Here is a 27,047-nt window from a genome sequence, read left to right as displayed (position 1 = left end):
TATCCTTTTCTCCTTCTCTAATTACTGTTATGTAAATGTTTGCCTTCTTGATGGAGTCTCCTAGGCCTGGTCCTGTTAAGTTTTCTTCATTCCATTTTATTTTGTTTGTTTGTTTATTCTCTGCTAACCAGATCATTTCAAATAATCTATCTTTAAGTTATATCTATCTTCTTTCTTATGCTTAATCTAGTCTGCTGTTGAAGCTCTCTATTGAATTTTGTATTTCAGTCATAGTGCTTTGCAACTTCAAATTTTCTGTTTGATTCTTTTTACATTTTTTTCCTCAGTTGAGCTTCTTATTTTGTTCTTGTATTTCCTGATTTTATTAAATTGTTTACCTGTTTTCCCTTTTGATTCACTAAACTTTAGAATCATGATTTTGAATTATTTGTCAAGCACTTTGTAGATCTTCACTTCTTCTGTGTCAGTTACTAGAAGTGTATTGTATTCCTTTTCCAGGGTCATGTTTTCCTGATTCTTTATGATCTTTGTAGCCTTGTGAAGGTGTCTGCACATTTGAGGAATTCACCTGTTCCAGACTTTATGAACTGCCTTTATTAAGGAAGGAATTTCACCACCAGGGGTTAAGGGGGTATGTGCTTTGGCACCAGTTCTGGTGATTTGGGGCACCTTATGGGGGAGGGGCATCTGCTGCTCCAGGTCTAAGGGGTTTTCCAATATTTCATCAGCTGATATAGCTGGGCTCTATAATATCAGCTACTAGGTAGTCCTTGGTGGGAAGAGCTATGTGAAGTCCACAGTGGGAGTGACAGTTTTTGGGTTCCTCAGTGGCTTCTCTGGGTTCAGTGGCAAAGAGTTATGGTAGGCAGTGGTAGAGGTCAATGCACATTGCGTGTGATGTGGGTAGATCAGAACCAATTGCCAGCACATGTACAGTGGCTGCACTGTGACCTTGGGCAGAGGTGCTGTGGTGCACATATCTGGGGTGACTCTAGATTGAGTGTATGGAATAGGCACCATAAGACTATACTGCATCTCTGGGCTGGGATGCCCACTGTGACAACAGATAGTGTGGTTCCTGGGATTGGCAAGGGAGAGGGGTTGTGACTCAAGCACTTGAAGACTATGAAGGTGAAAAACTGCAGGGCTTTCAGTGGTGAAAGCTACAGGGATTATTCTATGGCTATCCTGACTGTTTTGTCTGCAGCAAAATGCTCCTAGGGTCCTCTAGGGAGCAAGGCATGGGGTCCTCTGAGGAGCAAGCTGCTGAAGTCTGTAGCACCAAACACTTCAGTGTCTTCAGTGGTAAAAGCTGCAAGGAGTGCACAGTGTCTCTCATGGTTATAAAGGTGCTAAGCAGAGAAGTCTGCTAGAGTCTGGGACAGAGAAGGGCAGTGGCAACTGTGATGACTCCCAGTATGTGGTTGATACTGATAGCTTTCATTTCTAATTTTGTCCCTCACCTTCTTCAGATGTCTCAATGGTGCCAGTTGACCAGGAAATCTAGGTGAGGTGAAACTGAAGCTGGGCATTTAAGCAGCACCTCAAAAGGCTTGGCAAGTGGGTTGCTTACCCCACTTTCCAATTATCTATGAGGGAGAATTGCAAGTTGAGGAAATCCCTCTCTATGTAGAGCATGGAGAATGGGGATGCAGGCAAAACAAAACTGTTTTATATGTGTGTGTGATTATTCTCCCCTCCCCCAATCTATTGCTATATAGCTTCTTAGGTGGAGTCACAACCCCTTCCAGAGTTATTTTCATTCACAGATAGCTTTCAAATTTTTGTATTTTATTGGGGGAATGAAGGTTGTTAACTCCTACTCTGCCATCTTGCTCTGTCCTTTACTTAATGATTTGTAAAAACTCTTTATGTATTAAAAGGAAAGTGGTCTTTTACTTTGTTTTTTCTTTCTTTCTTCCTTTTTTATTAAAATGTCAGATTAATATGAGGATATTAACATATGAGGATAAGATAACAACCTATTAGGTTACAATGTTTGCATTTGTTGGGTAGAGTCCCTCTTGTGGTTTGTCCTGCACCCAGGAGGTATGCCATATCCCCTTAAATTGGCCCATTAGGTGAGTGCTTCCACATACCTCTCCCTTCTTTCCTCTCCCCACTCTTCCCCTCTCCTCCCAACTTGAATTGAATTTATCTTTTGTGTAGGCATGTATTTAATTGACTATTGACTTCATATTACTATTGAGTACATTGAATACTTGCTTTTCCATTCTTGTGATAGTTGACTAAGAAGAAGGTGTTTCAACTCTATTCAGGTAAATACAAAATATGTAAAGTCTCCATATTTTCTCATGGCTGAGTAGTATTCCACAGTATACATATGCCACACTTTATATATAATCCATTCATCGGTTGATGGGCAATTCGGTTGATTCCACATCTTTGAAACTGTAAAGTCAGCCATGTAACAAACTTTCTTTTTTTTTTTTCTAAATTGAAAATTTTTAAATTGTTTAGGATTCATTAGGGTACAAAGAATTGGGTTGCACTGATTGCATTTGTTAGATTAATGTTCCTCTTATACTTGTGTTCTACCTCGAAGAGGTGTGCCATACACCATAACCCAAATCCCCCTCCCTCTTTTTCTCTCCCCATTTGTTCATTCCCCTAACACTCCCACCCCCTGTATTACCTCATCTACTGCCTTCATATTATAATTGAGTACAGTGGATTCTTGCTTCTCCATTCTTGTGATGCTTTACTAAGTAGAATATTTTCCATACCATAGAATATTATTCAGCCATTAAAAAAATGGAGACTTCACAGCATTTGTATTAACCTGGATGTAAGTGGGACACATTATTCTTAGTAAGGCATCACAAGAATGGAGAAGCATGAATCCTATGTATTCAATCTTGATTTGAGGACAATTAATGACATGGTGGCGGTGGAGAACGGGGAGAGCAGAGAGAGAGAGAAGGAGGTGGGTGAGGGAAAGAAAAAGCAGAGAGAGGGAAGAAGGGAGGAGGTGGGGGTCTCGGTGTGTGATACATCTTGTACCCTTAATGAATCCCCAAAAATAGAAAAAAGAAGAACATGTTCCACCTCCATCCTGGTTAATATAAAAGATACAAAGTCTCCATCTTTTTTAATGGCTGAATAGTATTCAGTGGTATACATATAGCACAGCTTCTTAATCCATTCCTTGTTTGGTGGGCATTTTGGCTGTTTCCACATTTTGGCGATTGTAAATTGGTCTGCAATAAACAGTCTAGTGCAAATGTCCTTATGATAAAATGATTTTTTTCTGGGGAAGCGCCTGTGGCTCAAAGCATTAGGGCACCAGCCCCATATACTGGAGGTGGCCAAAAAATGCAAAAAAAAAAAAAAAAGATTTTTTTTTTCTTCTGGGTAGATGCTTACTAATGGGATTGTAAGATCAATACTTCCATACTTCCTTCCAAAAAGGTTGTGTTAGTTTGCAGTCCCACCAGCAGTGTAAAAGTGTTCCCTTCTCTCCACATCCATGCCAGCATCTGTAGCTTTGAGACTTTGTGATGTGGGCCATTCTCACTGGGGTTAGGTGATGCCTCAGGGTTGTTTTGATTTGCATTTCTCTGATAAGTGAGGTGATTAGCATTTTTCATATGTTTGTTAGCCATTCATCTGATTTCTTTAAAGAAGGTTCTATTCATATCTCTTGCCCAGTGATATATGGGTTTGTTGGGTCTTTATTTGCTGATTAATTTGAGTTCTCTATAGATCCTGGTTATAAAACTTTTGTCTGATTCATAATATGCAAATATCTTTTCCCATTCTGAAGGTTGTCTATATACTTTGGTTGTTGTTTCCTTGGCTGTACAGAAGCTTTTCAGTTTAATTAAGTCTCATTTGTTTATTTTTGTTGTTGTTGCAATTGCCATGGAAGTTTTCCTCATAAAATCTTACCTCAGGCCACTATCTTCAAATGTTTTCCCCACACTTTCTTTGGTGATTTTTATTGTTTCATTTCTTATATTTAAATATTTTGTCCATCTTGAATCAATTTTTGAATTAAAAATCAATTTTGTAATAAATTTGGTGAGAGGTGTAGGTCCAGTTTCAGTCTTTCACATGTGGTTATCCAGTTCTTCCAACACCATTTATTGAATAGGGAGTCTTTCCCCAGTATATGTTCTTGTTTGGTTATCAAAAATCAGGTGACTTTATGTGAAAGCTATAATTTAGCTTTAGGTTTTGGTGGAGGGAGGGCAATGTGTGGGGCCACATCTATAGTGCATCTTAGAATGGGTACAGGCGATTGCACTAATGTACACAGCTATGATTTAACAATAAAAAAATACTATAAAAAACTAAAAAAAAAAAGAATGGAAGAAAAAAATAAAAAAAATAAAAGTTCATTGGTTTTAAAAAAAAATCAGGTGACTGTAAGATGTTAGTTTCATCTCATGGTTTTCTATTCCGTTTTAAATGTCAATGTCTCTATTTTTGTGCCAATACCATGCTGTTATAATCACTATGACCTTGTAGTTTAGCTGAAAGTCTGGTAGTTTGATACCACAGCTTTGTTTTTATTACTAAGAATTGCCTTGGCTATATGGGTTTTTTTGTTTCTGTATAAAATGAAGAATTATTTGTTCCAAATCTTGAAAGTACGATGATGGTATTTTAATGGGGATTGCATTGAATCTGTAGATTGCTTTGGGAAGGATAGACATTTTGACAGTGTTGATTCTTCCTAGCCCTGAGCATGGTATGTTTTTCCATTTGTTAAGATCTTCTGCTATTCATTTTCTTAGGGTTTCATAATTTTCTTTGTAGAGGTCCTTCACATCTATTGTTAGGTATATTCCTAGGTTTTTTTTTAAACTACTGTGAAAGGAATTGTGTCCTTGATTAGCTTCTCATCTTGGCTGTTATTGGCATATACAAAGGCTACTGATTTGTGGACATTGATTTCATATCCTGAGACATTGCTGTATTTTTTGATCACTTCCAGGAGTTTTGTGGTTGAGTCTCTGGGGTTCTCTAAGTATAAGATCATATCATTGGCAAAGAGGGAGAGTTTGACCTCCTCTGCCCCCATTTGGATGCCATTTATTTCCTTCTCTTCCCTGATTATATTGGCTAGATCTTCTAGCACTATGTTGAATAGTAGTGGCAACCTTGTCTGGTTCTAGTTCTAAGTGGAAAAGCTTTCAGTTTTACTCCATTCAGTATAATCATTAGCTATGGGTTTGTTATACATGGCTTTGATCAATTCAGAAATGTCCCACCTATGACTACTTTCTTAAGTGTTCTAATGAGAAAAAGATGATGAATTTGTTCGAATGCTTTTTCTGCATCTATTGAAAGGATCATATGGTCTTTATTTTGCTTCTGTTGATATGGTGAATTACATTTATGAACATGTGTATATTAAACCACCAGTCTTGCATCACTGGGTGAAACTTACTTGGTTGAGATTAATGATTTCTGTAATGTATAAATGTAATCTATTGGCTAGGATATTACTGAGAATTTTTCAACTATATTCATTAATGAAATTGGTCTAAAGTTCTCCTTTTTAGTTGGGTCTTTTCCTGGTTTTAGTATCAGGGTGATATTTGCTTTGTAGAATGTGTTAGGGAAGATTCCTTACTTCTTAATTTTTTGTAATAATTTCTGCAGTGTGTGTATAAGCTCTTCTTTGTGTGTTTGATAGAATTCTGGCATGAAGCCATCTGGCCCAGGGCACTTTTTTGTTAGGAGAGTTTTTATTATATTTTCCATATCAGTTCTTAAAATCAGTCTGTTTAAGAGAGCTATTTCTTCTTGATTAAATTTAGGGAGAGGGTGTGATTCTAGGTATTGATCTATTTCCTTCTCATTAACATATCTGGAAATAGTGTTTCTTGTACTCAGAGATGATCACTTGTGTCTCTGTGGCATCTGTTGTTATTTCCCCTTTATAGTTTCTGATTGAGGTTATTAGAAATTTTACTTTTCTATTTCTAGTTAATCTGGCCTAAGGTTTATTGATTATATATATATTTTTTGAAAAACCAAACTTTTTGTTCATTAATTTTCTGAATGATTCTTTTATTTTCAATTTTATTAATCTTTGACTTAATTTTTTTTTTTCCTACTGCTGGGTTTTGGATTAGATTGCTCTTCTTTTTCCAATTCCATAAGATGGTTCATGAGTTTGTTGATGAACTCTCTTTCTGTTTTCAAATGTAGGCAATTGATGTGATAAATTTCTCTGTTAAGACTGCTTTTGCTGTATCTCACAGGTTTTGGTAAGTTGTGTCTAATTCATCAGATTTCCACTGCTCTAGATCATACACCCTATCCAGCTCACCACCTCCTCACTGTGCTCCCTGAGCTATGACTCTGGGTAAGGTCCCTTGTCAGATATGGCTGAGTTCTGTCTTTTTCCCATTCTAGGAGAGCTCAGCTGAACAATCCTTCTTATCAGCCATCTTGCTCTGCCCCCTGAAAGTGATTGTGCCAGTTTGTCCTTGGTACTTTTAATTGTTTTATCATAAATTTAATTTCTTCAAAGTTAAATATCCAATATTTTATCAATAGAATTAATCAATTAATCAGCAATTTTTTTAAGTGCCAACTGTGTGCCAAGTACTATTCTAAGGGCTTAGGATACTTCAGTGAATAAAAAAGACCAGTATCTCTGACTTCATGTAGTTTTACTTAAATGAAGAAAAGGGCATTAAAAATATGCATTACAAATAACAGTAAATAAGTTACATGATATACTAGAAGCCAACTGTATGGGAATTTGGGGAGATCACATATTGCCCAGAAGCCTGTTTAATGACTATAATTCTGAGTGAAATGAGGAGATATTAATGATTTATATTGATAGATCCAACAGGAATAGAAGAAAATAGAGGTAAAATATAGGGGAACAAAAGTATAAACTAGAGATATGTAAGAGACTATTGCAGTATTCTCTCCAGTGGCTTGGAACAACATTGGAGAAAAATAGGCAGATTCTAGATGCATTTTAAATATATAGCTGGCATTATTTCATTTAAGTATGAGAGAAAGATAGATGTCAGGTATCATTTAAGTATGAGAGAGAGAGAGAGTCAAGTATAACGCTATGATTTTTGACCTGAACAACGAGGATGTTAGAGTTATAATCAACTAAGATGTTGAAGAATATGGGATGAGGTAGGTTTAAGAGTAGATTCAGGAGTTCAATTTTGGACATGTTGAGTTTTTGCTGTTAACCTTGGAGTTAGGAGAGGTACCAAATATGCAGGTAGACTTATGAGTTTAAAGATTAAAAGAGTAGTTTGACCTAAAGAAACAAATTTTGAATAGTCAGGTTGTGGAAGATAGTGCTTAAGGCCAATAGACTGGATTATTTCATTAAGAAAGTGAGTGTTGATAAATACAGGATGAGAACTGGAAACTGAGTACTCTAACATTAGGAGGCTAAGGAGAAGTTAAGGAAATAGCAAAGAAGACTGAGAAAAAGCAGTTAGTGAGTTGAAAACCAAGAGCATATGGTGCCCTGTTAGCAGAATGGAGTAAGTGTGTCAGAGAGGAGAAAGAGATCAGCTGTGTCATATGCTGATAATACATCTAGGTGAAGACTGAGAATTGTTCATTGGATTTGGCAACATGAAGGTCATTTGTGACATTGAGGAGATGAAGTTTAAAACAAATGGCGAAGACAAAAGCCTGATTGGAATGGGTTTAACAGAGAATTAGAGAAGAAATAAGCAATTATTTCAATAGGTTTTTCTACAGAAGAGCATAGAAATAGGGAATTAGCTAGCTTGGCATAGAAAGTGAGGTTGAGAGCATTCTTTTTTATAAGATGGAAAAAAATCACAGTACTTTAAAATGCTGATGGAAAATATCTACTAGAGAGGGGGAAATCATATGAGAAATGGAAATAGGAGAATTTCTTGAGTGATCTTTGAAGGCAAGAACAAAGAGGTTAGTATTGAATAAGAGCATAGACACTCATCTGAGTGTGCGGAGGGACTTGAGAGTTCTCTTCTGAGCACTTCATTCTCCCCAGTGAACTACTAAGAAAGGCCTTCCACTCAGAGGAAGCTGTGGAAGCAAGCTTTGTTGGTTAGAGAACTGAGAAGAAGGTATGAAATAGTGCTCCAGAGTGGGAAATTGTGCTAGGCAAGTAAACTAGGGAGGAAGACCCTTAAAAATGGTGGCCCCAAACTGCAGAAAATCAAGAAAGACATGCAGAATCCAAGAGTATGTCATTTAAATATGGTAAAAGGCTTAATGAAAAGTAAAATTCAATTGGAGTGAAGAGTGTCAGATACTGGCTATCTGAAGGAATACAGCCCCATCATAACTTAAGAATTCAGTATTAGATGACTCAAATCTTAGGGATGCTGGCTGCAGACTAGCTCATTTAGAGAGGGGGGAATTTGGATTTCTTATGGACCTAAAAATTTTTAAACTGAGCTCCCTGTTGTCCTAAGGGAAAAAAAATGCCTTGGGTTTTTGCAACTCCAGATCTCCCAAATTTCTGATCAATATTCATTTTTAGTTGACTAAAATGATATCCCCTCAAAATCTTTTTTGGTTAATATAACCCCAGAAGAATTTTGATTGACACATTGCTTTTTTAGTAGGAAAATCTTTTTTAACATTGGGGAAATGTAAAATTAAATATATGGATTATGAAATAAATATTTTATCGATATTTTTATAAATATTATGAAATGATATTTTTATAAATATTATGAAATGAATAGTCTGAAGTTTTGGTGAAGGAGTAGAGCTCACTCTTTGGTCCATAATCTACAAAAGTAGCTGCAGCTATTCCTGTAGCTAGTCATTTGTGGGCTGCATGGGCCATGGGGATTGTTGGTTTGTGGCCCTCTCCTCCCATAATAATAAAATCTAGTAACTATATTGAAAAAAAAAATATATATATAAAGGTTTTTCTGTTTTTGCTTTTTTTTTTAAGGCTTTACCTGCATAAATGTGACCTAGGAGAGTCACAAATTAGCCTTGTGGATCCAATAAAACATTCAGCTGAGTTATCCTTTGATCATGAATTGCTATTGTAAGTGGAAATGTTTGTAAAATAGTCTGAAATACTGTCATTAGCATATAATTTCCCAGGCTTAAAAGTTTAACATTATATTTCAAGGTTTATTTAAGGACTCATGTTTTCATATGTTAATAAGAATTTTAAGATTCTTAAAAGGATATATCAAATTTATAAATGTAATTTTAAATGTTAGAAAGTATTAATTCATAAGCAAAAACCTCCTTAAATATACTTGATTAATTAACAGACTTATAAAACTATTTTAAGATGGTCTTAAAAGCTTCAGGAAGAGCTAGGTCTTTGAATTAGTAACTAAAATAAATATAATTTTTAAATCAATTATTCTGGACACCAATTATGCTGTCAAGTCAATCTCAAAATTCACATTAGACACTTTTATTTTTGGCTTATGAGATTTTTTCTTTGGTTCCATGGAATTTAGTCTGAAGTCAAGTCAGGGAAGGACCCAGTATATTTTTCCACTTGTTCAGTCAATGATTATACCACCATATTTTTCACACCTGATTTGAACTTTAATCATCTACTAAAGTCCTAGATGTTTGTTTCTTGATTTTCTAATTGCTTTTATTGTTAAACCTGTTTCTTCCATAGTCCACGGGGATTTTAATTATTCTTGTTCTATAATGTTATACTTTACTATAGGATAAAACCATATTTTATTTTATAAAACTTTTCTAGATATTCTCACATGTTTATTTTTTGGGTGATCTTTAGTATCATTCTGTTACAATAAAAATGTTTAAATGGTAATACTTCAATGTGAAGAACATTGTATTTGTAGTTTATTACTTACACACAGTTAAATCAGGAATAGTGTTTATATTGTGTCAATTGGCTTTTATAATTATTGATATCAATTTTTCTTCTTTGGATCTATGAATTTAATGAACTGTATTAATCAATTTCTTTAAGTTGAAATAATCTTGCATTCCTGAGAAAAACTCCTTAAATTTAATACTGAATCCTATTTGGTAATATTTGCAGATTTTTTTCCTAGATTATATTCATTGCTATGGCTCTATTAAACTTACCTACCTCTGTTAGGGATAATCTTGCATTTTGTATTTTACTAGAAAATCACTCATTTTAGCCATGTGTGTGCATATATATATAGTTGGGTTTTTTGCTTAGATGTTTTAAAATATCATATAGTTCTCTTTATTTACACTGTATCTTAGGGTGTTTTTCTTCTCTTCATTTCTGTTTATTGATGCTTTCTTTTTTTTTAATTATTAGTGTACCTATGGATTATCTTATTCCTTGATCATTCTTTGTTTTAACTCTATTTCAGTTATCTTTGTAATTTCTTTATATTTATTCATAGTTTCTTTACTTTTGCTTTCATTAGGTTTAGTTTGTAGGGATTTTTCATGAACTTTTAATGCTAAAAACATGACTTGTTTGTCTCAGTCTTTCTGGTCTGATGTGTTTGTCTGTGATTTCTTCCACTGAGCATATCCTTATTTGTGTTCATAGGATGTACCTTTTTTATTATCATCATTACTTTCCAGATAATTTTTACTATATTTCAATTTTCCCCTTCAACCAAAAATGAAGTGAGGTTTTTTTTTTTTTTTGTATTTTCTAAGTAGTTGGTCAATAATACTTTATTCTAAAAAAAAAGATCTATAATTCAACCTTCACTGATTTATGCTTCTTGGTCCTAATTAATGAGTGAATTTGCCATAACATACATTAAAATGTATGGGATTAGTTGCAGAAATTTTTTTATGTTTACATGATACCAACATGAATGTAAATTAAAGAAAAAGTAAAAATATATTCCCCACCTAAGCAACATATTCTTGGTTAAAACTTATCTTGTGTGGGATGATGCCTGTGGCTCAAAGGAGTAGGGCACTAGCCTCATATACTGGAGGTCGTGGGTTCAAACCCAGCCCCGGCCAAAAACTGCAAAAAAAAAAAAAAACCTTATCCCATGTATATTGGCTGTTTCTCTTCCAAATTTCAATTTTCCTTTTAAATGAAAATACAATGTATAGTTCTAAGGGTTTTGAAGGAGAAATAATATATTATTGGCCACAGATTAAGTCTGGAGATTATAATTAGCAGAGCTTCAGACCACTGTTTCCAAAAAGTGGTATTTGACTTCAAACTTTATCCTTTCATAGTATTTGAAAGAGCAGAAAATTAATCTGACAGCCTGAATTCTATTAAACTCTTAACTTCTGGGCCCAATGCTAATTCTTCCCACTTACTAATCTGCTGCCTCCTGATTAGCATGTATAACACAGAAGAAAGAAAAATAAATTTCCATTTTTCTACCACGCACAGAAAATAATTTTAACATTTTAAAGATTCACTTAGTATCACATATATAATATTCTTTTTTTTTTTTTTGTAGAGACAGAGTCTCACTGTACCGCCCTCCGGTAGAGTGCCGTGGCGTCACACGGCTCACAGCAACCTCTAACTCTTGGGCTTACGCGATTCTCTTGCCTCAGCCTCCCGAGCAGCTGGGACTACAGGTGCCCGCCACAACGCCCGGCTATTTTTCTGTTGCAGTTTGGCCGGGGCTGGGTTTGAACCCGCCACCCTCGGCATATGGGGCCGGCACCCTGCTCACTGAGCCACAGGCGCCGCCCACATATATAATATTCTTAATGAAAAGAAATAATCTCTTAAATCTTTTTTTGTTTTTCCTTTTGAAATGTGGTTATTTTGCTACTGGGTGTTCATAGTCACTATCTAAGAAAAATAAATTGCTGTGTTTTCATTTCTTTAGGAGTAAGAAGACAAGATGCAAGTAACGCCTTCATGGTCCATAGGCAAATAAGCAAATGGGAATTTTTTTTTTTTTCTTTTCTGATTAGTAGCTCAGTACCCAAAGTGACTTTCCTGGACTTGGGAAGAGAAGAGATCATCCTTCTGCTAAGAGGAAGGCCATGGATGCAGAAAATCAAAAAAACAGTAAAGGGCTAAATTATTTTTACTGGGATTATTTCACTTTAATAAATGTTGTTTTGTCATTTTTATAGAAGCTACATTATCTCTTCTGACATTAGTGAAATAGATTACAAAATTTTAACAATGTTAGTAATTAATTCTGTTAAACAGTATTTCCCCATAGCCAGAGAGATATATTTGAAGATATTGGAAATATTCTACAGTAACCAAGTATTCATTCCAAAAACAATGTGTGATTTCCAGAAATCAGAGTTAAATCACAGAAAAACTGTTCTGTATCAAAAGGGGTCCTAACGAGATTCTGTCTCATGTGTCAAAAGTACTATTATCAGCTTAGTATAGCCATAAATTTTGATCAGCTCAAAATGGACCAAAAACCCCCCTGCTTGTCTAGACTTGCATTTGACCAAAGAATAGAATGAAATGAAAAGGCTGTTTGCAATATTCTTTACATTGGCTGGCATTTAGTCAAGCTGTGTCCCTCACTAGAAACAATCACACACTATTTTCTGGAGGTTACACAATTTTCTGAATAGGCACAGCCTTTGTTGCACACCTAGCTCCACCCTGTGAAGGTGGGCAGAGACCACTGAAGAAGAGAGGGCTGGCAATGATTATGGTGATCTTAGTGATGGTGATGTCTCTCATGTACCATACTCTCCCTATGTTCTAGACATGATGGTAAGTTCTTCATCTTAAACACATCATTAAATTGCATAGTACTATGTATTTTCTGCTGGTATTAAGTTACAAGCAGTTTCTATGTAACTCAATAGCACACAGTGACAATGTACAAAATATTGAATAGATATGATGGATAAATATTCTCAGAAACACAAACTACAACAAAGCCACAGTGCCTTCAATATTGCATCTTCCATATACAGCCATCGGTTAATTATGCTACTCATTACCCGAGGGTGAGAGGCACGTGTTCATGGCCACACCAAAACTAAGTGCAGAGATCACCTTCAGCTTGGTATTTACCACAGACTAAAAGACACTGAAATTTATTCCTGTAGTCATTCATTAATTCTTTCATTCAATCAGCAAACATTTGTTGTACATGTATGTGCAAGATACTATGCTAGTTTCATAGCAGAGTCAAATACAAATAAAATATGGGCACAAGTAAATGCAAAATTATAGCTCGACAATTGCCATGAAGACAAGTTTCACAGGGATATGATAGTGTATGTATACTAGAAAAATCTAACCTAGCCATGAAGTTGGGGAGAGTTTTCCTGAGGAATCATGTTTGAGTTGAGGTCTGAAGGGTAAGTAGGCATTAACTAAATGAAGAAGAAACAAGCAAAGAGTCACATGAGCAAAGACCTTCTGAGGGTAAGAGAAATACATATATGAAAGGTGCAGGAGCCCTTGAGTTCAGTGCTGAACAAGTTGAATTGGAGTTATCTTTGAGATGTTCAAGACATAATTCAGACACTGTAGATATATCTTTGTGAGTCATCTGCAAATTGAGAGTAACTAAAACTGATGGTGTAAGACAGAGCCAGTTCACATCCTTTCTTTGTGTGGAAACAACTCAAACCTTTCCACATATTTCAAACTTCTTAGATACGAAAATAATGTGGAATTATTTTTCAGCTACTATTTTCTAGAGCTCAAGGTATTTAGATATCTCTTTGCTTCACAGACATTTTATGAATACTTTTTATGGTGAAGAAAATAGGCTCAAAATTTACTACTTTATTTTATATAAAGGAATTTATAATGTTTTAGGTATTTCATTTTTAGTCAACACAATATGAATAAAGAACAGCCAAATGAAGAATATTATATTTAAGAAGTTGATAACAAACTTGATTTTAGAGTCTTGGTTCTCCCAAGTTTAGGTTTTGTTTTGAAATTTCCCCTAGTGATTATGGAATCCTAAAGAATATGGAATCTCATGCTTGTGCCTAAGCAAAATGTGAATTATGGCTACCTGTGTTTTGATAAATTGTTCATATCTAGGAAATTTGTAATGAAAGTGACAGTCACCATTTTAAAGCATTGAAAGACAGTTATGTGCAGATGGTATACATAGTCATTTCCTGAGTGTACAGGAGCCTGGGGTAAGTTGATTCATGATTTAATGATTTCTATCAGAATGAAATAAGCATTTGATCTTTGGATTTGATCACCTCTATCTGCAGCTGCACCTCAATTAGCAATTACTTCCTGCCTGGGCTCTTTGCCCAGGCAAATGGGGTTTGTCCTTCTTTTATGTCTCACAGACTTCCCTGATAATAGACATAGTAACTCTTTGAACTATTGCTTCCTCTGGATTTCACAGCTCTAAAAATTTCAGAAAGGGGATTTTTCTCCTATCATTTTTTTTTCTGTCATAATAAATATCTATCTTTTTTTTCTGTCACAATAAATATCTATCAACAAATAAATATCTTCCTCTAATAATATCCTTTGGAATCTGTTTCATTTACTTGCCATAAAAACTTAAAAGCAACTTTTTGAAAACTGTTCTTTACAATTGTTTTGTATCCTAGAGTAATGCTTTTATTTCAAAAGAAAAATACAAGATCAAGATGGTGTGGTAACACTCACGTCTGCTCATTCACTTCCTTCTTATTGATATTATTTCAATAGGCTTGCTGTATGTGGTTGAAATCAGCCATATTTTTCAGCTGCCAAACAGAAAAATACAAGATCAAGATGGTGTGGTAACACTCATGTCTGCTCATTCACTTCCTTCTTATTGATAATATTTCAATAGGCTTGCTATATGTGGTTAAAATCAGCCATATTTTTCAGCTGCCAAACACATATTGCTTAAGACAGAAAATGAAGGAATTTTCCTATACTTTTCTTATTCCTTCCATGACTCGAATATTATATTCAAGAAGTTGGTAGCAAACTTTTGATTTTAGAGTCTTGGTTCTCCCAAATTTGCTACTCAATAATTAAAAGCACCATTTCCGTTTTACAGTGTAGTATTTTGTCCTTCAGTGATTGTTTCAATGTAATTGTGAATGAAATAGGACCCGTGACTTACCTTTTGCCATGGGTATTCAGTGGTTTCTAATTTCAGAGGCAATGCATTAAACAGATTTAGCTTTGCAGATGGAAAAGTTAATAAGATACATGCAGTATTTATATTCTCTATCCATGTTTGCTAAATCCTATCTATATTCTGAATAGCGTAATTTCCCTACCTTCCTCATTAAAACATTAGCCTAATTAAAATGGTAACTACCCAATAACAACAGAAAAATTTGTTGCCAGCTTAGATCATGTATGTAGTTATCTGATAAAATGACTCTATTTACAAAATTGTATTAGCGATCTGATAAAATGGCTCTCGCAGCTCTCCTTGTCTGTACGTATTTAGTAGATTAAGGACTGGGATCTTAATCTACTGACTGTCACAGTGATCTGCCATCTGTGGTTCCAGGTGCCTGCCTGGTTTTTAGGAGCTGAAAGGTGAACAGTCTTCCAACTTGCATGCATTGATGGAAGTCTTCTCACATACTGTGCTCAAATCTTTGATTTGATATATTTATGAGACTTGCAGGGCAGTTGTGAGCCATGTGGGCATGTCATACGTAAGGACTACAGGTGTGCAAGGTGGAATGTCACCACTCACACGAATGAAACGGTGATTGTAATATCCCAACAGGCCAATGGAAAAGCACAATAAGAAATCCAGAGAAGTATTTCGTTGGATTGAGAAATAAATGTATTGATTTATTGCAATGAATAAATATTTGATTACCACTGATGTGTTTGAACTTTAGTGAAAAGTTAAGTGAGAAATGTTTAATTAAATAATTAAGTTACTAAAAGTTCTAATAGGTAGCACTTTATTTGGAGGACCTACGAAATAAGTTTGGAGTTATAGATTCAAGTACTCCATTAGTTCAATGTAAAATTTATTGAGATGTAGACACACATGCACACGCAGCAGAGTACAGCTAAATGCGTTCAGTGAATGTTCACAGAGCGAGCATATCCACATAGCTCAGGATCCTTCTCTCACCCCCACCCCGTACCTTGCTAATATTTGATTTACTTTTGGGAGGGGTAAAAAATTGTGAATGATTTATTGAATTATAATATATGCATATAAAAGCACACAAATGATAAATGTATAATTCATATTTTCAGAAACTAACAACACCCAGAAATCCAGATCAAGAAACAGAACTTTCCAGCATCCCAGAAGCACTTTCATACCCCAGAAAACCACCGCTGTCCACCCAGGCTACCCACTCTGGACCTCCACTAGTTTAGTTTTGTCTGTTTTTATACTTTACATAAACTGAATCACGAGGCAGGCACTCTCCCTCTGACATCTTTCCCTCAGTGTTACCTATGTGAGAATCAGTCACATGGTCACGTGTTATTGTAATAGTTCATTCCCATTTCACTGGGTGGTGATACTGCAATTTATGTACACACTTGGGGGTGGTGGGCGTTTGGGTCATTATAAATAGTGAAAACTCCATTTTTAACTTATATTTAAAGTCAGAATGAGTTTTATTTCTGTGCATCCTATGGCAACAAAGCAGGATGAACAGCAAGTCATGTTCCTTTTTCCCTGACACTCTTTTCTTTTGCTCCGGATCTTTGAATGTTGATTTAATGTGATATTTGAAGAGGGAAAGGAGGAGGCAAAAAGTGAAAGAATGAAAAGAAAAACAGGTAAATGTCCCTTACTGACTGTGTTTATAGTTCTTTTTAAATTGTCTAATAGTTTCTGTTACAGGAGTCATCAAATTCTGGAGCTTCTGTAGGGTGCATAAGTAGTTATTTAGATACTGATTCAAGTGATAGGTTCTCCAGCCAACCTTCCAGAGAACCCCCTTTAGTGGTTTCTATCCTCAGGGGTCCCCTTGCCTTGATAGGAAGCTCTTCATTAATATTCTGTCAGCATGTTGGGATTCATCTGATACTCAAGAATTCATTCTTTTTTCCCCCTGAAAACCATGGAAATACACCTGCTGAGGCCTCCCTTCCCTTCCTGACATCATGGAAAGCTTTGGTCAATAAATGTGGTGCCCTTTTCACAGGCGCTGCAAATACTAAGGGAAGGAAAGAGTAGCAAGTATCTCCCTCCTTTCATCACAGGAATTTGTTTCAAAGAATCCCTCCTATCAACCTCTAGCCTCCTTTTTTTCCAGCCCAGATGGGGGTAGCAGTCATTAGACTGGTTTTCCTATCTTTATTAATATCTCAAAGAGATATGGATCCATTGATTCCAAAGATCCACTGATCTCACTTTTGAAGCCTTAGCCAAAATTTTTAAGCAACAGGAATGAATCTAGTTAATACCCTGTTACTGAAGAGCAGAGACAAGTTTAAATTAGGCTTATTTATGGAATGCCTATACTACTCACAGCCACTTCAAATACTTGTAGAAAATAAGATTCATCTGGCTAACTCATTCAAAAGGTACAAATTCTTTATACCCAATACTGTTCTAGGCCACATGGAGACTTGAAGACATGTGAACTCTCAATGAGTTCTTGATCACACTTGAAAGGCAAAATTTGCATTCTTAAAACTATTAGCTGATTTTGATGGTGCTTTATAAAAGGGAACATGTAATGCTAGCAGATAAACCATTATCCAGAAGGTAAACTGAACACGAAGGAGTTCCATCCATCTCTCCTTATCGTATCTGAGGAGCTGTAGCTTTATACTCACGTTTTGTCAGCAATACATTAAGGGAACTCTGTACTCTGTATTGAAATACCAAGAACGAACAATCAGCACAGGCGGGAAACCATAATATTGAGTCTGTGAAGGAGAAGCTTTCTATTTGCTTGATTTAGTCTATGCCATGTAGGATTGCTCCTTTTGATCCACCTCGAACATTTTAGCCAAAGAATCTCTAAAAGTAGAAAAGTATAAATGATCAATTACCCCTCATGTTTCTGCAGGCTTGGCTTATAGTAGGCTATCATAAATTTGAAATGTCTCTGACATTTTCTATTTTATTTTAAAAATTTATTTGAACTTTGCATTTAATCTGCTGCTGTGATTTGAATATTTGTCCCCCTCAAAACTCATGTTGAAATTTAATCTCCAATGCAACAGTAATGAGAGGTAGATCCTTTAATAGGTGATTGGACTGTGATGTCCCTACTCTCAGGAATGAATTAATGCACTCATGGACTAATGGACTAATGGGCTATCATGGGAGTGGAAGTGGTGGCGTAATAAGAAGAGGAAGAAAAGTAGCCAGGCATTGTGGCAGAGGCCTGTAGTCCCAGATACTCAAGAGGCTGAGGCAAGAGGATCACTTAAGCTTAAGTGTTTGATGTTGCTGTGAGCTAGGTGCCCAAGGTGACATAGTGAGACTCTAAAAAAAAAAAAAAGAAAAGAAAAGAAAGAGAGAGCTAGAGCTGAGCTAGCATATCAGCGCCCTGCCATGTGATGTCCTGTGTTACCTTGAGACTCTGCAGAGCCCCTGACAGCAAGAAAGCCTTCACACCAGATGTGACCCCTTTACCTTGAACTTCTCAGACTCCGTAACTGTATGAAATAAGTTCCTTTTCTTTATAAATTATCCAGTTACAGGCTTTCTGTTGTAAGCAATAAAAAATGGAGTAAGACAGTATCGCTGATTGTTTTCTCAAGCATTGCTACTCAAATTTTTAAAAAGTTAAAATATTGTTAGTTTTATTTTAGATTGTAAAACATATACATAAAATTAAAGAATTGCAGTATCTTGTTTGAAATGCATGAATGTAACATATATTAAATAAATGGTTTTATATTGTAAGTATCTCTGTAGATTTGCTCTTAGTTAAATATTAAAATTTGAGATCTATATTGAATAAAAAAAGACTTAAACTATTTGGCATCAAATAAGGCTGCTGCCCTGTATGTTATACCCACAGGTACATTACTACTATACACCCTAAGGGTTATACTTCCAGTTTGAGAAGATAAATGCTATTCTCTAGGGTTACAGTTTCTAGCCTAAGTTTACATGTAAGTAATACTTCATGAGAGTTATGGAGTATTACTTAAAATGCTTTTAGAAATTAGCAAAGGAGCTCAAACATGATATCTCATGAATTATAGTATGACAGCAACTCCTGACATTTTAAAAACATAGTCATGTATCCTAGACCTTGTAACTCTGTTACATAGAGGAAGATTAAGATCTCCACCTGACAGATAATAAAACTGATGCTTACACTGATTAAGTAACTTGCGTGAGCTTACCGCTGAGAACATACTAGCCTGTCAACATCATGGGCAGGGACCTTGTCTATTTTGCTTATCAGCCTCCAGCACAATGCCTGACAAACATTAGGAACTCAATAAATGCTTAATGAATTAATTAATCTCCAGGTTTCTAGTTCTAACTACTCAGAGTCCAGAGTAATTCCTTCAAAAATAAAATGGCAGAAAGAAGGTCAATTGAAAAACCAAAGCCAGATCAATCCTCTTTTCCAATTTTCTAAGGACGGATCCTGAAATAGTTTGTAAGAATGGAAAGAAAAACCACAAGACTCATTTTCTAGAAAGAGTTAAACGTTTTTAGGTGAATTTGTTACAAGTATTTCTTTCCTAAGTGGCTTCCCTTTTCAGTGACACAACTGAAGGGCTAAAAGTACAGGTTCTGAGTGGGGAGAAAAAAAGAATGACTTTGTGGGATTGTTGAACAACTTGGAGTGAAAGGAGGGTACAGTGAACTCAAATGCCCTTTGTCACAGTCATCCTTGAGAGCAAAAAGTCTAAGGTCTGGATTGCTTATTAAAACTGAACTAGCAACAAACTCTTAGAGAGACAGACTGAAAATCAGCATTGGTGTGCTTCTATATCCCAGCGATGTCACCGTCATTCAGTACTAGGACTACAGCATAGTGGCAGATGTGAGGGTGACATACTGAGGAAGAGAAGAAAAGCGTGTACAAAGAACATGCTACAAAGAGATCTGTGGGCAGGAGGAGATATACCTCGGATTAGATAAAGAAAGAGTCTTGTTCCCCAGGACTGATGATGGCCATCGGTTGTCTCTTCTCCATGGAGTGAGAGAAAAAGGCATCGCTTCAAACAGGGGTGACCAACCCTGGCCCATGGCTGGCTATGAACGCTTACTTGTGGTGGAAGATAGCATGAAATTTATGCACAGACCTTTTCCCTTGCTATCAATTTTCATTAGCACTTGTGTGTTTAATGTGTGGCCCAAGACAATTCTTGGATAAGCATTCATAGCCAGCCACAGGCCACAGTTGGACGTCTCTGGATGGAAACCAGAATCATAGCAAACTAAATAGTGAAGACTATAAATAGTTGTGCAGGGTCAGGGACCTATGGAAATCCATCACTCATCTGTCCTCCATGGGAACTCCCAAGCATCCAGTTGCCCACAGCCCCAGAGAGCACATCAGAATGCAAGGAGTCTCCTATTCACGGGCAGAAGACCTGGGTTTCCAGACTCTCATTTTGCCACTCCCTAACTCCTGGGACCTGTGGCATTTTGCTTAAACCATCTAAACCTCTTCCTTCCTTGTCTTGTGACTGTAGGAAAAATAAACCTGATTTCTCATGCTGTTCTGAAGAATTTAATGAAAAAATATAAAAGGAAGTTCTATGTAAATTATAAAGCACCCTACAACTCTCAGATTATATTACTGTGGTTGTCTCCCTTCCTGGAGTTAACCTCTTCAGACAGCAGCACTAAGGAAGCAAGGCCTGGAAGGAGGAAGGTGTGAAAAAAGCCAATAGTTCTGCCCAGGTATGACTTTGATTTACATCAAGAACATTTTTGTAAGTGAATAACTAAACCAAAGTGGTACTCACTTGATGTGCCAGGCAATTGCTAGGTGCCTTAAATGTTTGATCTCATTTCATGATTTCAAATATAGGACACCCCTCTTACATATAAGGAATTGGAGACTTAAAGTGGTTAAATTATTCACCTATGTCCACACGTCCTTTAGGAGAGAGCTGGAGTTTAAACCTAGACATCTGACTCCAGAGACATCTCCCTAAGGTGATATAGGTTATGCACCTATGGCCTTAGGTTGCACAGATCAGTTGACTGGGGGTAATATTTTTAAGCCTTTTTAATTCAAGCCTAGTGCCAACTTGCAGCAGCAAAAGGAAACAGCTACAAGGTTAGCTGTCTCTGAATTAAAAGAACACAGGGTGTGGCTTGGAAAGGTAAAGATGGAAAGTGCCAGAATTCTCTAGATCCTAAGAAATTAGTGAATGTGAGGAAGAAGCTGAAAATAGCAAAGAGGCACTGACAGAAACAGATAAAACTCACAGGCAACGGGACTAATCTCAAGAGGGGCGCTCGGAGGGCAGTGGGCAGGCTGATGGCAGAGTGTGGGCAGTCTTGCTCTATAGGGGCCCAGAGAGGCCAAATTTAAGGATATCATCTTTTACCTTTTCTGAGAGATTCGCTAAAATTCATGAGGTCAGTCTTTAGGCATAAGGATCATTACTGGTTCACATGATTTCCCCTTTCTCCATCTAGAAGCAAATGGCAAAGATGCAGTATAATTTCTTTCTTTTTTTTAATAAATCCAAACCCCAGTACAATTCCTACCACCAGAGCTGGGCAAGTCACATTCCATCTACCAGAACTAAGCTGTGCAGTGGGAGTCTGTTGCAGGCCTGTGGAGGGCACTGAAGCAACTTCTTAGAAAGCTGGCAGCTTCTGCTGCTGTGTTTGTGAGGACCTCAGTGTGTGTACATGTGTGGCATGCACAGAAGTGTAAGGATCTGCCTTCAGCCATCACGGAAAAGACATTTCACAGTTACAGTGACTTTCCCTCTGGCACTAAAGTAATTTTATGAAGGATGAACGCTGTATGTTTGCTTTCTTAAAAAAAACAATTAAACAGAGATGGGCATTCAGATGAATCCCAGATTATTTCACTTACAACCAAGAAAAAAATAATTTTCTTTTTGTCTGAATAATTACTACACAGACCAGGGTTCCATAGCACATTAGTACAAAATTATATCCCCCCAAAAGGGATTTTTGATCAAATAAATGTAGAACAAAACTGGACGTAACATGTTGCTCTTGAATATTTAAAGATATGAGTTGTAAGTCTTATGGTAAAAACATAATTCGGCTTTTCAAAATGTGAGGTTAAAAAATATATTTGACTGTAGACACCTTCTCTGTCCTGTGAGGCCAGGAGTGGTTCTGAGCACTAACGAGACTACAGACAGCTGGCAGCCCTCTCAGAGTCATTAGGAAACCACAGAATTCTACCTCAGTCAGCAGGTGTTGATGAAGAAGCGGAGGCTCCAGTCTTCCCAGCGTTTCCACACAGAGCACTGCTCAGCGCACTCTAGTACCGGGTAGAGGAGGTACGTGGACTCCACCAACTCCGGCCTCAGCGGGTAGAAGAGAACATCAGGGGCCTGCAGCCACCAGTTATACCGCGCAGGGAGGGCACCGCAGCGCCTCCATATGGCACAGTAAAAGGCGTGGAGGCAGACGGCGTCTTCCACGTCTCCTATCAGCTCCTGACGAGAGGACACAGGTCACCTGGCTGGGACACTTCTCCCGGAGTGGCAAGACATGACACAAGGGCCCTGAGAATTCCTCCACTCCCCCAGTTCTTATCTGACCTACAAAGATGGTGAAGACAAAACCAGTGCAAAAGTGACACCCCAGACAAACAGACATGCTAAACTGATGGGAGGTGCACAGAAAAGAGGTTCAATGTACTAATGAACGAGGAATAAACAACTGGGACATGCATCATTTAAAAATCACACGGTTACCTTTCAAGTGAGGTTTGCAATTATGTAGTATATTTCTGTTCGGTGCTCTGGGGGCTAAGGGGGAAGGGAGGCCCTTTGTGATGTCACTGAGAAAAGGGAATGTGTAACTTCACGTAGTATTTTTTCTTACTTCCTATAATTTTAGTAATACAAATTTAAATACCCACTCTGTGACTTGGATCAATTTACTTAATTTCTCCAGCCCTCACTTTGACTTTCTACAGAACTTCCAAATCTACCACTTCTTTCCATCTCCTTGCCAGCACCCTGACTCGCTCATCCCAGCTACTCAGGTGTCTATACTCTTTGATTCCCATAGTAGCCTCCTAATAAATGGTTCTTTCTGATTGTAAATTGAGAGCACTTTTAAAAATAAAAATTGAATTAAAAAATCTGTCAGGGGCTTTCCAGTACTCTCTGGATAAAGGCCACAATTGCTTACATGGGCAATTTATGAGGCCCTAGGGAAGTGGTTCTCAACCTTCCTAATGCCGCAGCCCTTTAATACAGTTCCTGTGGGTCATGACCCACATGTTGAGAACCACTGCCCTAGTGGGTGATCTCAACCCTCCTGTATTTCCAGCCTAAACTTTCACTGTGATGGCCTTGCCCCTGGGCTCCAGCCATTCTGAGTTTTCTCTGTCCCTTGAAGTTCCATGTGCCCTTCTTCCCGAGTACCTTTGCACACTCCTCTTATCCCATTCTTGCCCTCTCTCATCCACTTGTCTCCTTTTGCCACAGTAACTATTTTACATCCTTTACAACTCAGCTCATGCATTACTTCTCCAGGGAAAACTCCAATGTTGGCTTCCATTCTCTGTTATAAAGTCTCTTAGAATTGCAGTTCACTTCTTCAGAGCACTATCAACTGCCAACTTCGAATTCATTGTTTACCAAGCCAAGAGAAAGCACAACCTTGTCAAACTCTTAGTAGCATGTCTGAGGGAGAAGGCAAAGGTGGGGTACTGAGAAGATTCAGGAGACTAGTTTAAGGCAGTTCATTCACTACCAGGTCAGATGGGGCTTGGACAAAGTTCACAGAGTAATCACTTAGGATTGATGGACGCAGAAAGACAAGGATCTCCGAGCAGTCTTGAAAAGTCATTTGATGAGCCTGATTAAGCAACCCGTTATCCTGAGAAGGGATATTTACCCTAAAGAATGCTTCTTGGAAAATCTACCATATGGATAATTGGATTTTCCCAAATAAACGATATAGCTATTTGCATCTTCAGCTTCCAGCACATGAGTTTTCTGAAATGATAAAATGTGTTAATGTGGATAGTCAATAGAAAAGTTTTGTTAATGAAGATGTTGAGCTGAGTGCTTGTGGATAAGAAATAAAACTCTCCTTTCCAAATTTATGAACCTCATCATTCTTCAGTTGACAGTAGTTCTCAGCACATATGAGAATTTGTAATTATCTAGTTGAGTGGTTATTAGATTAACATCTCCCTCTTCTTCCTGGCTGCAAACTCCTGATGGCAGGGGCTATAGATGCTTCTTGAGTCAGCTCTTACCCCAACACTTAATCTGGCATAGTGTCTGGCAATGAATATTTGTTTAACAACTAAAAAATAAAAGTAAAATTCTAAACCCCTACAACTGACTCAGTGAACCCCCTCTTGGCCAAGGGACCCCCGAAAAACCTTAAAAGCTGAGTTTCCAGCCATGATAGGACTGGAGACACACAACATTATGCTCCCTCCCTTGTTCACTGCTATTAGGCTGTCTTCTCTAAGGGTTAAACAGAACCAACCCTTTGGAAAGACTTGCTCCACCACTGATTTCCACCAACCACCTAATGCTGCTCTTCCGTTTTTTCAGTTACAGCCCAGCTGACCAGCATTCCTTCCTAAAAGGAAGCCCCTGACCATGGATGGAGTGGGTCTGGCCAGTCTATGGAGGATGCACAGTGAGGATTTTTATATCTGCCTTTTGACACTAGAGGGCCAAAATCTGCACCCAGACCCACTCAGACCATGGGAACACTGCCATTTTTGCACATGTGACCTGTGCAGGGGCAGGAAGCTGAATTGCATGTGTGCATGTTTCTCCTTTCATAAATGCTTACGACTCCTATCACTTGTTAAATACATATATTTAGTGATAGTGGCCACCCCACTCAGCATAACTTCCTGTTCTCATTGCCTTCCTTTCTTTTTTATTTTTATTTTTATTAAACCATAGCTGTGTACATTAGTACGATCGTGGGGCACCATACACTTGGTTCATAGATCGTTTGACACATTTTCATCACATTAGTTAACATAGCTTTTGTAGCATTGTCTTAGTTATTTTGCTAAGACCTTTAAAAGTACATGCTCTGAGCTTCTGCCCAAGGCTGTGGTTTCCCAGACTGTCAGAAAGGCCACCCTGCAGGCTGCAACCCTTTAGGAGAAATGAAGCTCTCCTCTGCAAATTTATAAACCTCATCATTCTTTAATTGATACAACTAAATAAATAGAAGGAAGGAGTGGTCTTGAAAGATTTTGCGAAGGCTTAAGATAATAATCCTGAGGAAAATCCTGGGAGGAAGAAGAAGTGGTTACTTACAGGGTAAAGAGCACTGGCACAGAACAGCGAGCATGCTGCTTGACGATCAAGTGTATTTCTGACTACAGAGATGCTCTCAAGACCCAGAGTGGCTCTGCCCTCTGTCTTCAGTATCCACAGATGCCTGTCTCTGCCCCCTACTCTTTCTTCATGAGTATCTAGGACCCCACAGCACCCCCTTCCCACCACACCTCTTCATCTGTCAAACCTTGGATTGATCACATCCCATTCACCCTGTAACCAAAGTAACTACAACCTTTCTCCCAGAAGCTTCTTCATCAGCACCTTTGTTTCCTATTGTAGAATCAAAGACTTTACCTCTAATAAAGAGAACTCAGGTAAACAGAGGATCATTCCTTAAACATGTAATTGACCTCTTCTGAGCTGACAGTGGTGGCTCATGCCTATAATCCCAACACTTTGGGATGCCAGGAATTTTAGACTAGCCAGGGAAACACAGTGGGACCAAATCCTATAAACAAAATTTAAAAATTGGGCCTGGTGACTCACCTGTGGTTCCACTTGCTCAGGAGGCAAAGGTGGCAGGATCCCCTGAACCCAGGTACTGGAGGCTATAGTGAGTTATGATCACACCACTGCACCTCAGCATAGGCAGTGAAGCCAGACCCTTATTCTAAAAAAAAATAATAATAATAACCATTACTGTATGTGTATGTGCAGACACACACAAGTTCTGACAATTAAGTTTGTGTACTTTCCACCGTGCACTTCACGCACTTACGTTGGCAACACTGTACAAACAACTCAGGAAGGTTTCATCACCTTGATATATCAGGGTCTCACAGCTATGTTCTTGTCAGTATGTGACATGTCTTGAGGAGTGGCATTAATTATTGTTGTACTTTTTGGTATGACTTCATGAGAATGTTGGAACTTGAATTAAGAGCCATGAACAAGCATTAAATTTCTTCTTAAACTTGGCAAGTGTGAAAGTGAAATCAGGGACATGTTAGCCCAAGTTTATGGGGATAATGCCATGAAGAAAACAGCAGTGTACAACTGGATTGAATATTTTTCTATAGGGAAAGACAGTGTCACTGCTGAAGAAAAGTCAGGGTGGTCCATAATGAGCAGAACTGATGAAAACATTGCAAAAATTTGTTAAACTTCACATCAAAAATCATTGGCTGACTGTGAGAAGCATAACAGACCAAGTGAATATCAATAAAGAAACAGGAAAATCTTAACTGAGACTATCCTGGCATAAGAAAGCTGTGGTTCTTGCATCATGACAATGCTTCAGCTCACGTGGCACGGTCTGTGACAGAGTTTATAACCAGTAAACAAATAACTATATTAGAACCTTCCCTATTCACCTGATCTGGTCATCAGTGACTTTTTTCTTTACCCAAAGAGAAACATTAAAAGGAAGACATTTAGATGCCATTCAGGACATCAAGGGCAATACAATAACTCTAATAGCTATTCCAGAATAAAAAGAGTTCCAAAATTGCTTTGAAGTGTGGAGTAGGTGATTCCATCAGTGCATAGCTTCCAGAGGGGAGGGTTTTGAAGCTGACTATAGTAATATTCAATAAGAAGGTATGTAGCCCCTTTTCTAGGATCAGTTGTGAACTTAATTTTCAGACCTCATACACATTTACCTTTTGAGCAAGCCTGATATTTGGCAGAGAACTGGGCTAATGATGCAACTGTGGAGAGGGCTACTGGCATGTGTTCTTCTGCTCAAAATCTTCACAGGCAGTGTTGCAGTCTTTCCTCTGCTTGAGGGTTAGCACATGGTCCCAGAACCAGGGCCAGGAGGTTACACTGAGAGTCCCTGAACTTTACAGAGAGACGTCTGTGAGCAGTCATT

General features: G+C 37.5%; 1 long non-coding RNA gene across 1 annotated transcript; it reads right to left on the bottom strand.

Annotated features, from left to right (window-relative positions):
- Window positions 1-16,718: 16,718 nt before the first annotated feature.
- LOC128592298 (uncharacterized) lies at window positions 16,719-22,388 on the bottom strand. The gene is made up of 4 exons (XR_008381834.1): window positions 22,137-22,388; window positions 21,296-21,382; window positions 18,399-18,471; window positions 16,719-17,777 (listed from the first exon to the last, which is right to left on the bottom strand). It is a non-coding gene; the product is annotated as an uncharacterized LOC128592298 (long non-coding RNA).
- Window positions 22,389-27,047: the final 4,659 nt, after the last annotated feature.

The sequence above is a fragment of the Nycticebus coucang genome, chromosome 8, assembly GCF_027406575.1.
Source record: "Nycticebus coucang isolate mNycCou1 chromosome 8, mNycCou1.pri, whole genome shotgun sequence".
Lineage (NCBI taxonomy): Eukaryota > Metazoa > Chordata > Mammalia > Primates > Lorisidae > Nycticebus > Nycticebus coucang.
This window is presented reverse-complemented; position numbering and strand designations above follow the sequence as displayed.